Source organism: Bombus impatiens, unplaced genomic scaffold, assembly GCF_000188095.3.
Source record: "Bombus impatiens unplaced genomic scaffold, BIMP_2.2 scf_0120, whole genome shotgun sequence".
Lineage (NCBI taxonomy): Eukaryota > Metazoa > Arthropoda > Insecta > Hymenoptera > Apidae > Bombus > Bombus impatiens.
In genome coordinates this window covers 314539-325155 of record NT_176539.1, presented here as the reverse complement: position 1 = coordinate 325155, position 10617 = coordinate 314539, and the positions used below count along the sequence as shown (strand labels likewise).

Genomic DNA, 10617 nt, shown 5'->3' with positions numbered 1-10617 from the left:
TTGTTGAGGATTATTAAGAAGCACGAATTTTTGAGTATTATTAAAAATTTCAATTTCAAATTGCCATTTTACCAATCGAAAAGTCATAAAGTTGCAATAGTTATAGCATCGAGATATAAAGTAAGGACATAGAAAGCAGCACTAAAAAAACAAAACATTAACAGTACGACATAACAATATGTTACACTATATCTAATGAGATTATTTATATTATTTATTTGCCAGATTATACTTTAATCATTCGCAATTTGTTGTTAAATTATCTTAGTTAGTTGAAACTAAGGAAATATCATTTTGCCTTAGAAACTCGTAAATTTTACTGAATTGAACTTATGTAATAAATAACAATTGCTGAGAATTTTTCATCGCTAGTTGCGTGTTTCATATCGGTAAACTGGTGCACGATGCTATTACTGCACTTTTTCGCGTAGCTGTAATATCGTATAACACATTCACAGAAGGTTTATTGCATTCTTCCAACAGTCGCGATCTTATTGCACGTCACCAATTGTCAAGAAAGGTATACCGGTTACGATGATCACGGTCATGCCGGTATTCCGGCCTCATTAGCTGTTCGGAACCTGGCTTAAGCCAATGAATAATGGGCTTCGTCCCAATGCTGCCGCCGCTGCTGCTCGTATTTTTCTGCGCGGACTTATTGCGCTAACCCGCCAAGTCACGATTATTTATACTGCCGGTTCAAGAACAGCTTTCTTGCTTTTTGTCAGCGAAATAGGTAGCATACATCAAGGCCCAGGAAGCCTTAGATTCCCGTAACGCATCGCGTTTAAGGGAAACTGCTCGTTGCGGTGGATGATGGAGCCACGAACAAACTTTTTTTATTTTTAATACGGAATCCCGTTATTCTCCAAGTCTATCAATACGATTGCCCTTTATGATATTCCATCGCGATTATGTTTACATCGTGTAGAGTAACTGATAAAAAACATTAAAAAATTTTGAAGAATCGAATAGCACTCGGTGCGATATTTTATGTAAATGTTTATTTGATAAATGATATTTTATTTTCACTTTTCTATTTTAATACACTCGTATATTATGCAGTGTATAAAAGCTTACACGATTGTTTGACTCAGAGAATAAATGGTGTCTTAAAAATGAGTGTAACAAATTTTTTGTATCATTATCTAGAAAAATGATAAATGCGTGGGCTATTAATATAACTGTAATGGAGTATATCAGGCACGAAAGAGTTATCTTATTCATGGTACATGAATCCTAGAAAATACATTAATCATTAATAGCTTCCAAAGAAAACTTGAAGCGTCCCATTTCCAGATTTGCTATTCAAGTTATCCACATTTTGAAATTATTAATAATCAAATATGCAATTCGCATAACTACAAATGCTCGTTAATAGTTCGCGTATAGTAGTTGAGCATCAATCTACGACGAAAGGTAATATTATTTATGAATAGCTATACATGATAGATGAGGTAGGTTCCGACAGACATATAACGGACGTAAAGTATTGAGTAGTTCGTTTCATGGAATAGAGGATGTGAATTTTTCTTAGGCATTGATAAACGTCCGTGTAACATCTGTGAATTATGTTTTCACGGGTAGTCTGTTACGGTCTTTCCTTAATACTTTAGGAATGTGCGTTCGAAACACATAAATCGCACTCCGATGTGCTTGAAAGTACATTAGCAAATAAACGTTCTCACGATATTTCTCGGAAGAGGAATCTAGGTCTAGACTCTAAACGATAGATCAGGAACGTTCTGAATTATATCTCACTGTTTAACGCATTACTCAACCTTACGATAATCAATTTTAGACGTTTCACTGGAATAGCTGTGTTAATATTAATTACAGACGTCGATGAAATTTCAAATAGTATATTTCAGTATGTATGTTAGTATGTATACGTATACAGTATGTATAAAATAGTATGTATATTTCAATTACGTTTAAAATCGGACATCGTTTGCAAAATATTGCGAAACAATATTAATAGCATACATCGTTGTGTACATTGCATTACGAAGCAAAGCATCGCGTAACACACACAGAATATTATTTAGACAGCATTTTGTCAACGTTGGCTATCTCACAGAGAACTATTGATTTCATACTTTCAGCGGTCCTTCATCATTTGAAGAGTTTAATGGCAGTCGTGAATAAGCCAAAGAGTCTCTTACCACTTCGATGAACAGACATGGCAGTCCCGAGAAATTACTTCTTTCACATTTCATTTCGTGCTCGTTCTTCTGGGTGATGTCCAAGATACCGCCCACGCTACGTCTATAAGAGCCGGCTGATATATCGCCTCGTTAATGTTTCGCTTCATCAGATGTTATGACTGAACATCCTTTACCCTGCCACTGGGTGGTCATTTCTGACTGCTCTTATTGCGAAACCCACTGTTATAAATTATAGGGAATGTCGGTCCCGCGTTCGTAAGTCGCGCGTTTCGTCTTTCTGGGTGCATAAACAGACAGCGTCCCTTCATGGTGCTGCGATCGAAGATTAATTTGCATCCTCGTAACGGCTTCATATCGATTTCGATCGTTGTTTCGGAGAGATAAATTGCACGACGGTTGTTTTCTATTTTTCTCCCGTGCATCGATACTCGTAATCTGTCTCCGATAATACATCTAGGAAAAATGACGCCGTGAAAAATTGATGCAAATTATAGTCTGTGCCGCTCGCGTTAATCTGTTATCGATAAAAAGCACGATCGATGGCTTCGCATTTAAGTGGCAAAGATAAAATATCGGCAAATACGTCGTTTTTATAAAATATTACGTACTGACGTCATGTGGAAAACGACCAAGCGCAACATTTAATTTTTAGATATAAATAGAAGGATCTCAAGTTTCGTAGTTAGCATAGAATTTAAAAACGCTATTTACGAGTCGAAGGTAAGAGAAGCGTTTACGTGTGTGTAGATACATTGAAGCGCGTTCGAAGCGAGACGTCAGCGTGACAAAACGTTAAACGGTTAATTTATTCAAAAGGCATCTTAATGAGAAAATTAATCACTGTCAAATTCAACTGGTTACATCGCTATTTATAGTCTACATGAATGCATGACATTTTTCGCAATTTAAATATCAAACGATTCAGCAGCATACACAAAGTGCAAAGCTACTTTTACATACAATAGGCAAACCTATGACGTTATATCATAAAAATCAATGTTTATATCACGATTGTACGTTGAAAAAGTATAAATCCCTCGCTTGCGAAAGATTAAAAATTGTTATAGAAAATTTTTAAATATTCCACTTTCCATCTGCTTGTTACATTCGCTTAATTTCTGATGCAGACAAAAATAAGATAATACGTAGGTATACCTATAATAAATGCGACTTGTTAAAAAAAATTGCATTTATACTGAAACATTACGTGATAAATGTTATTTCGTGTCTTGAGCTATCATCCTTTCCATCCAATTTCCTATTCATTCCCTGAACTTGACAGTCAATCTATGCGTATTACGAAGGGTTCGTCGTAGACGATGTATTCGAGGGTGAATGCCTTTCCGTGCGCGAATGCACGATATATATAAGAAAATGTCTGTATGCACATACACATTTACGTGCACGAAAAATAGCGTGGGCCACGATCTCTGTAAAAGCGTCGCCGTTTAGATAATAACGCGCATTTTATCTCCCTCATAAAACCTAATTTATAGCCGCATCCAAGTCTATAGGCGTGTACGAACGGCCGTCGGGAATAGGAAGAGCTCTGACAGAGACAGTGCCGTAATTCTCAAGGTAGCAACTCCACAAACTTTACTTCATCAGAAACAATATCGTCGCTCTTAGAATTTTTCATGCCGTAATTTTACATTGTTTTTACCGCGAACTGAATTTTCGATTATACGCTACAACGAAAAACCTTTACAATTTATAATACATTGGTAAAAAAATTTTTCTTTCTTATACGTTTCAACATATTCCAATTTCATAATTTTTATCGGCAGTATAAATAAAAGGTATGAATAATAAAAGGTATAATAATAACCAAAGTATATCAGGATATTTGATTAGATTAAAAAGTGTCATCAATATTTTAAAACTTTATTCAACGTTATATTGAGATGAAACGTTGATTAAATTATCGCTTGCTTAAATTATTCAAAGGAAAAACTTACGGTTCTTGAGAAACTTGTAGCAGGATTCGTTAGTTACGGCACTGGAGGGGTTGCATCAGAGCGAAGGTTGCTGAAAGTGAATAGGCCGGTAATATTATATCGGTGTTGAAACGTCTCCCTTCGGCATTTAGGTGACGAAAAATATGAGCGTCACGCGTGTGTGTGCCCGCGCGCGCGCTTTCGCGACGGCTGAATGCAGTTACCGACGATAAACTGCATACGTGTTTACCGTATAATCTCCGACGGACGGCTATAAATCCGTGATTTACTCTCATTACTGGGCCTTTGAGTGTTACGACTTGTGCTTACGATACACAACCGTCCGGATAGTTTAATTTATTCATTTAGGTCCGCGCTTTTCTGTCGTGCCATGTTCCACTTTACTGGTCGTACAAAAGTTGTCCGACGACACACGCGTGACAATAATGAGACGTATCGTTGCTCCGTCCGAAACACCTTACTAATTGAACGTCAGATTTTATGAATTCACCCAATCGAAGTGTCATCTTAATAGAAACATGTAGCAATTATAAAACAAAAACAGAAAGAACCGTTTGGATGGCATCTAATAGCTCGTAACACATCTCACAATAATCTGTTATGTTGAAACAATAGGTATTATTGGTTGAAGCATCGATAGAAAAGTATAACGACACTTGTGGTTTTATGCGGAAACCGCTAGAAATTAGAGAAAAAAACAAACATCATTTTTGCGAATTTGTCAAAAAACTGTTTTCTCTTGAGTTACAATGATTTCGAAATATGCTATAAAGCTCAACAGTTTCAACAACTTCTTCCTATACATATAAGTTTCAAGTTATATGCAAAATATAACTATAAGATTGGTAGTACGTAATGTTAATCCGGCTGCGCACCGCGTCGTGAGACAGCCAGCCAACATTGTTTATATTAATAAAGATAAGGGGATTCGCAAGGCCTCATGGAGCCGGATTAATATACTAACTACATACTAACTGCTAAGGCCGAGCAGCGAGATATTTTTACGTATAACTCGGAAGTTAAAGCCAACCGTCATTATATGTATAGGAAAAAATTGTACAAAATGTTGAGCTTTACGACATATTTTAAAATCATACGAAGCAAGATTTTCGACAAATTCATCAAAATGGTTATTTTTCTCCAATTTTCTGCGGTTTCCGTGCAATAATACTAGCGTCGTTACGTTCCTCTATTGATGCTCCAACGAATGACACTCTTTTCACGAGGATCCATCGACTTCCATAAAGTGAAACGTATTCAATATTTAATATTTAAATTTAATTACTTTTGAATTTATCGTGCGTGCCTCGCGATCAGAAATTCCTTTAAAAGTGTGCCTGGTCACGCGGATATGAATTCTAGTGTCTGTACGGGAAACTAGAAACAAGCATGCGGCTAAAGAACTGGGAACGTTGAAATAATTGAAACCGCATTCATGAGATACTCTGTAGGTAGGTTTGTCCCTGTCGAGAAATCAATGCAAATACAACGAATTTCATGGCACCACGTGTCAAGAGTAACGAGTGTAGAGTGCGGACGCGCTGGACGAGTATAAGCGTAGAAGAGGAACGTTAGGGTGAAAGCAATGTTGGAAGGATTGCAGGAGAAGAGGGTATAAGGTAACATACATCACGTTCCCAGTTTATGGTCCGATACGCTCCTAGGAATTGGCACCCGTGCTGAGCTTTCCCGCAAATGTAAGGAACGTAGGGGTACGAAGCAACGAGATACGAGGCGTTATGGCTCTTCCTGGCTCGTAACCTCTGGTCATAAAGCTACTGCACGCTAAAATATTGTCCGCCGCCACGTCTCCACGCCTACGCGTCTATCCGTCGATCTATCTTAATGCTATTATCGTAATTTATTAGTGGAGTTCCCGGAGAATGAATCGATCCATCGTAGCCGCCCCAAAAACGGATCACGGATAATCTAAGACGATCACGCTCGTAATGAGACTATTAAATAAAAGCGATACCAACTCAAATTAGTTCACATCCGTTTAAGTGTACTATTCGAACATCGTATTTTTGTAAGGAAGGATGGTTATTATCAACCACGTAGAATGCAATACAGAACCACATGAAATATAATACAAAAACAAATAACGTATTTTCATTATCTCTAATTATAGAATCTTCTCCCGGTCGTTTTAGTCACCTTAGTTACGCAATTTATCACTTATCGATTAATTGATAAATACACGAGATCAAATTAATATTTAAGATCCAAAATGCTTAAGCAGAACGGGGATCTATAATAAGCCAACATTTAGCAAAGTAGTATACGAAGATGTATATATAGAATTAATAAAACTGTTAACTTAATAGAACTCATTAATAACTGTTACTAGCTGTTTTTATAAATCGAAATATCCGTCTTGGCAACTTAAACTATGGAAGAAAGATGTTCATCAAATATATCCACAAGGACAAAAAACGGAGACTGCGCAAAAGACATTTAAATAATGTAGTGTTTCGTATTTCGAAGAAAATATAAGTAAGAATGACAACTTTGTGAAAGAAACATTGTGCCAATTGAAGTCCTCATTCTCACACTCAGGATTTATAATCAACCGTACAAATTTAGTGATGGTATTATTTGATCTCTGCATTGTCGCTAACAATCTGCGTCGTAATAAATCATTTCCTCGACATTGATTGAAAGCTTAATTGCACAAAAGACTGGCAAGTCTTAAAATTTTTAAACGATCCAATTATCGAACTATTCATCTTGTTCAAATGCATTTAGTTTTACAATTTATAATTTCAAATTATAAATAATATTACAAAAATATTTTTACTGGCGCAATTAATCAGAAATGAACAAACAGTATTTTTTAAATATTTTCAAAATCGATAGGCGATTTTTAGACGGTTTGAAGAAATATATATATATATATATATATATCACAACAATTGTTCAAGGCGTACACCAAAGCAAGACTGCGATTTAAGGTGATGCGCATCCGCGAGCGTACTTACACGCATTCATAGACACGCTTACACACGTACGATATTATTATCTCGTGATTCATAGCGCGCATTCATAAATGTTCCCAAGCTGTATAACGGCACGGTACACAGCGGTATGTATCGATTAACGTCGCTTCCCGACGGGATTTACAGCCGGTGACTAAATTATTTAAAGTCTTCATTTGTAGCGCGACGGATGGACGGACACGACCTGGCGACCACGTATCCAGTTCTTCTTCGGGCGACCTGGTACAATCGCTGACAAAAGTTCATTATATCTTCGACCTCGACCAAAGCCCCGTTGATGCACGTATATACAATGGTATGTCATAAAGCGGACGTTCACTTTTCTCTTTCTCCGCGTTAAATCGAATGTGTAACACAGTTTTCGTGATAAGGCGGTCGATCGTGACATGAAAGTTTTAACACGCTCGATAGTTGGTATTTCTTATATTAAAACCTGGTTTCTAGCAACATTATTTGTAACGATCTTATGATATCGCTATCGGCACAACACAAAATATTAATTCTACTATAGGTATAAGTGCTTATCTCCTTGATGATATTTTCATCCTTCACGGTCATGATTATATACACTAGGATATTATATATCCTATAGATACCTATATATATATAGGATAGGATATATATCACTAAGTTAGAATCATTCGAATTACTTCTACTTACATTTACAAGAATTTAACTTGATCGTATCTTCTTGTAGTTTTCAGTTCGCTTCGTTTCGGTTCGGAGTTACTGTTGTTGCATTTTCAAGACGTAAGCGTCTTACACGAAGGTGATAGTGCACGGTAGGAGATGAAACAATAGAAAATAAACCACGGAATGTATGAACTATTGTAATATAGTAAATTATTACAAAAAATTTGTTGAATATTTGATCGTGAACGAAAAAAATGTGTTCAATTTCTGGTTGTCGGTGAACTTTTGCACGTGAGTATACGCAAGAAAGATTGCCGGATTGTGTGGCGTGCCGCGGCTGCCACCGTCCGCGCCACGAACGTCCAAATGCTCCAGAGAAGAAGAAAGGGAAACAGAGAAGTAGGAGAGAAACCGATCGGTCAAGAAAGAAATAAAGACGAAAAGCTAAATAGAAAAGGAAGAAGAGAGAAGAGACGAGAAGGGAAAAGAAGGGAACAGAAGGGACGAGAAGAGAAGAGAAGAGAAGAGAAGAGAAGAGAAGAGAAGACAAGGGAAGAGAACAGTGTTGCAGGCGTCCATGGAAGGCACGTCGTGCAGAACGTCGGCGAACTCGTGTGTGTTCCGTGTTCCGAATGCACGGAACAAGCGCTGCTTGTCCGCGGCCACCTGAGTTATGATCGCTCTGTGCCCACCCTGGCTGCTCGGCTGGCTGCTTGGCTGCCTACCTCCTTGCTTCCCTAACTGCCCTCTTCTTCTTCACCCTTCTACTTTCACAGCGGCCATCTTGACTCCAGGAACCGGTTAGCTCCTCCGACTTGGTATATTCCACACGGTGAGTTTTACGGACACACATAAACACCGAATGAACAGTGTTCGGCGACATCAGCGACTGTAGCGCCCTCGGAAGTCCATCCGAGTCTACTCGACGTTAATGGCTCGTGTGGCGCGAGTTCCTTTGTACTGTTTAATAACGTCGTTATATTACCAAGCACGGTCGTCCGGCAGAATTGATTTTTAAATCCACTCGTTTCAAAGTACCGCCCCGATTCGCTTGCCTTTGTCGATGCTTTGAAACATCGATGCACAGATGCGTTAGTTATCGATAGTTGTTCTCCATGCTCGTTTGAAGGATCAAAGCGCGACCGCGATTATCGTTGCGTTGAGCTGAGGAAATTTTAAAGATATTACAAAAGAAGAAAAACCACGGATTGTTTCTCGCGAAACGCGTGAACCGAGAGATAACACGCTTTAATATTCGTGCACGTCTCGATAGCTGTGTAAGATTTATCTTTCATTAGTAAGTCATTTGCATTGAATAGACACGTTATGGGTTAACGGGTGTCTCGTTAATTGTTTGTTCCTGTTCCTTGTCTAACTGCTGACGCCGATACTGGCGTGGCCTGACGCTTTGACAAGGTACACCGTAGATATTACAGCGGTTTGTAGTATAGCATATCAAATTGCGGTATGCGAAAAGGTGTAAGAGAGCCAACCGCAGCCCACGGCAACGAGGCGTGGTCGCCGCAATTACCTCGATAGAGTTACAAGACTTGTTTTATGCTCTCGCACAAATTTATTAGCCCCATTCGCGTCAGTTTAATTACGAATAAGATCCGCTGTGATTCTTTCTCTTTTTCCTCCTTCTCTTTTTCCTAGAGGAAACGTACAGACGTTACAGCTACCTCTTCATGAGGATCGGGAACTTCATTCGGGACCAGTGCATCTATACGTGTTACTACACGTTCGAAAATCCTAATGAATTATACTTACACAGAAGCGCGCTTGATATCAATCGCGTTCATTTTATACTAGACGCATTCCTTGAAACTCCTGCGGTAATTAGTTTTACCGCTAAACGCTTAGCGGAACCCGAGAGGCTGCTAACTGCTTTCCACCTACGCAACACCGCTTCGCTTCTTCCCTTCTCTACACCTATTTTCCCTCTTTCTTTCTCTTTGCTCTTTCCGTCCTCATCATCGTTATTCCGCTCGCTTTTTCTCCCTTTACTCCCTTGAATCTAGGTACCGCCTCGTCGACTCTCTCGCTTCGCCGCTAACAGTGAGCAATTAAGCGGAGCAAAGCCAAGGAATATGTATTATGAAATTAATTATATCGTGATATTGGAGTCGCGAGCTGGCGTGCAAGGTGTAGATAAGCATTTAAATTGACACATTCCTGATGTATCTTAGGCTGTGCGGATATCGCATTTACGATAAACATTGATTTTATTACTGCTTCGACTGTATGCTGCAGCAGCAGCTTTTACAACCACACATGCAGATAAGCCTTTTATATTTTGTACTTGCTAAGTTAATTATTTTGAGTTCCATGCACGATTCTTTTTAATATCTTTCACCTGCGTTTGCATATTATTTACGAATTACACGTCGACACTTTCTCCTAATTCCTGTTACCGTAAGTATTAGTAAAAAAAAAGTAATATTGAAAATATTGCGTCGCAAAGTTAGATCAAGATAAATTTTTAGAAATATCGTTATCGCTAAAAAATTATACTTTCTATGCAAATAAGTCGTGGAAAAAATATTGGAAATAACGCGTGTCCTGTTTGTACTCGTAAACGGAGATTCGTTAAAGGAAAGAAGAAACAGCGAAGAATGTCAGTAAGCGTGGCGCTCGACATCGAATCGCAGCCCCTCCACAAACGTGGAAGACAAATCGGCCCCGGTGGGTGCAAACGTCGTAATTATCGGAGGCGGTAATCTCTCGACGTGGAAGTGGAGGATGAGGAGAAGGAAGAAGAAGAGGCGCTCAGTGAAAACTGCGTGACAGAGTGGCTCGGCCTGTTCACCCTTGGCGTCCTCCGAGTTGGCGTACCCTTTTGCCCGGAGTGTCGGCCAT

At 38.7% G+C, this 10617-nt stretch overlaps 1 long non-coding RNA gene across 1 annotated transcript; it reads left to right on the top strand.

Annotated features, from left to right (window-relative positions):
* Nucleotides 1–4695: 4695 nt before the first annotated feature.
* On the top strand, nt 4696–10611 carry LOC112212165. The gene is made up of 3 exons (XR_002945961.2): nt 4696–7211; nt 7287–7420; nt 7830–10611. It is a non-coding gene; the product is annotated as an uncharacterized LOC112212165 (long non-coding RNA).
* Nucleotides 10612–10617: the final 6 nt, after the last annotated feature.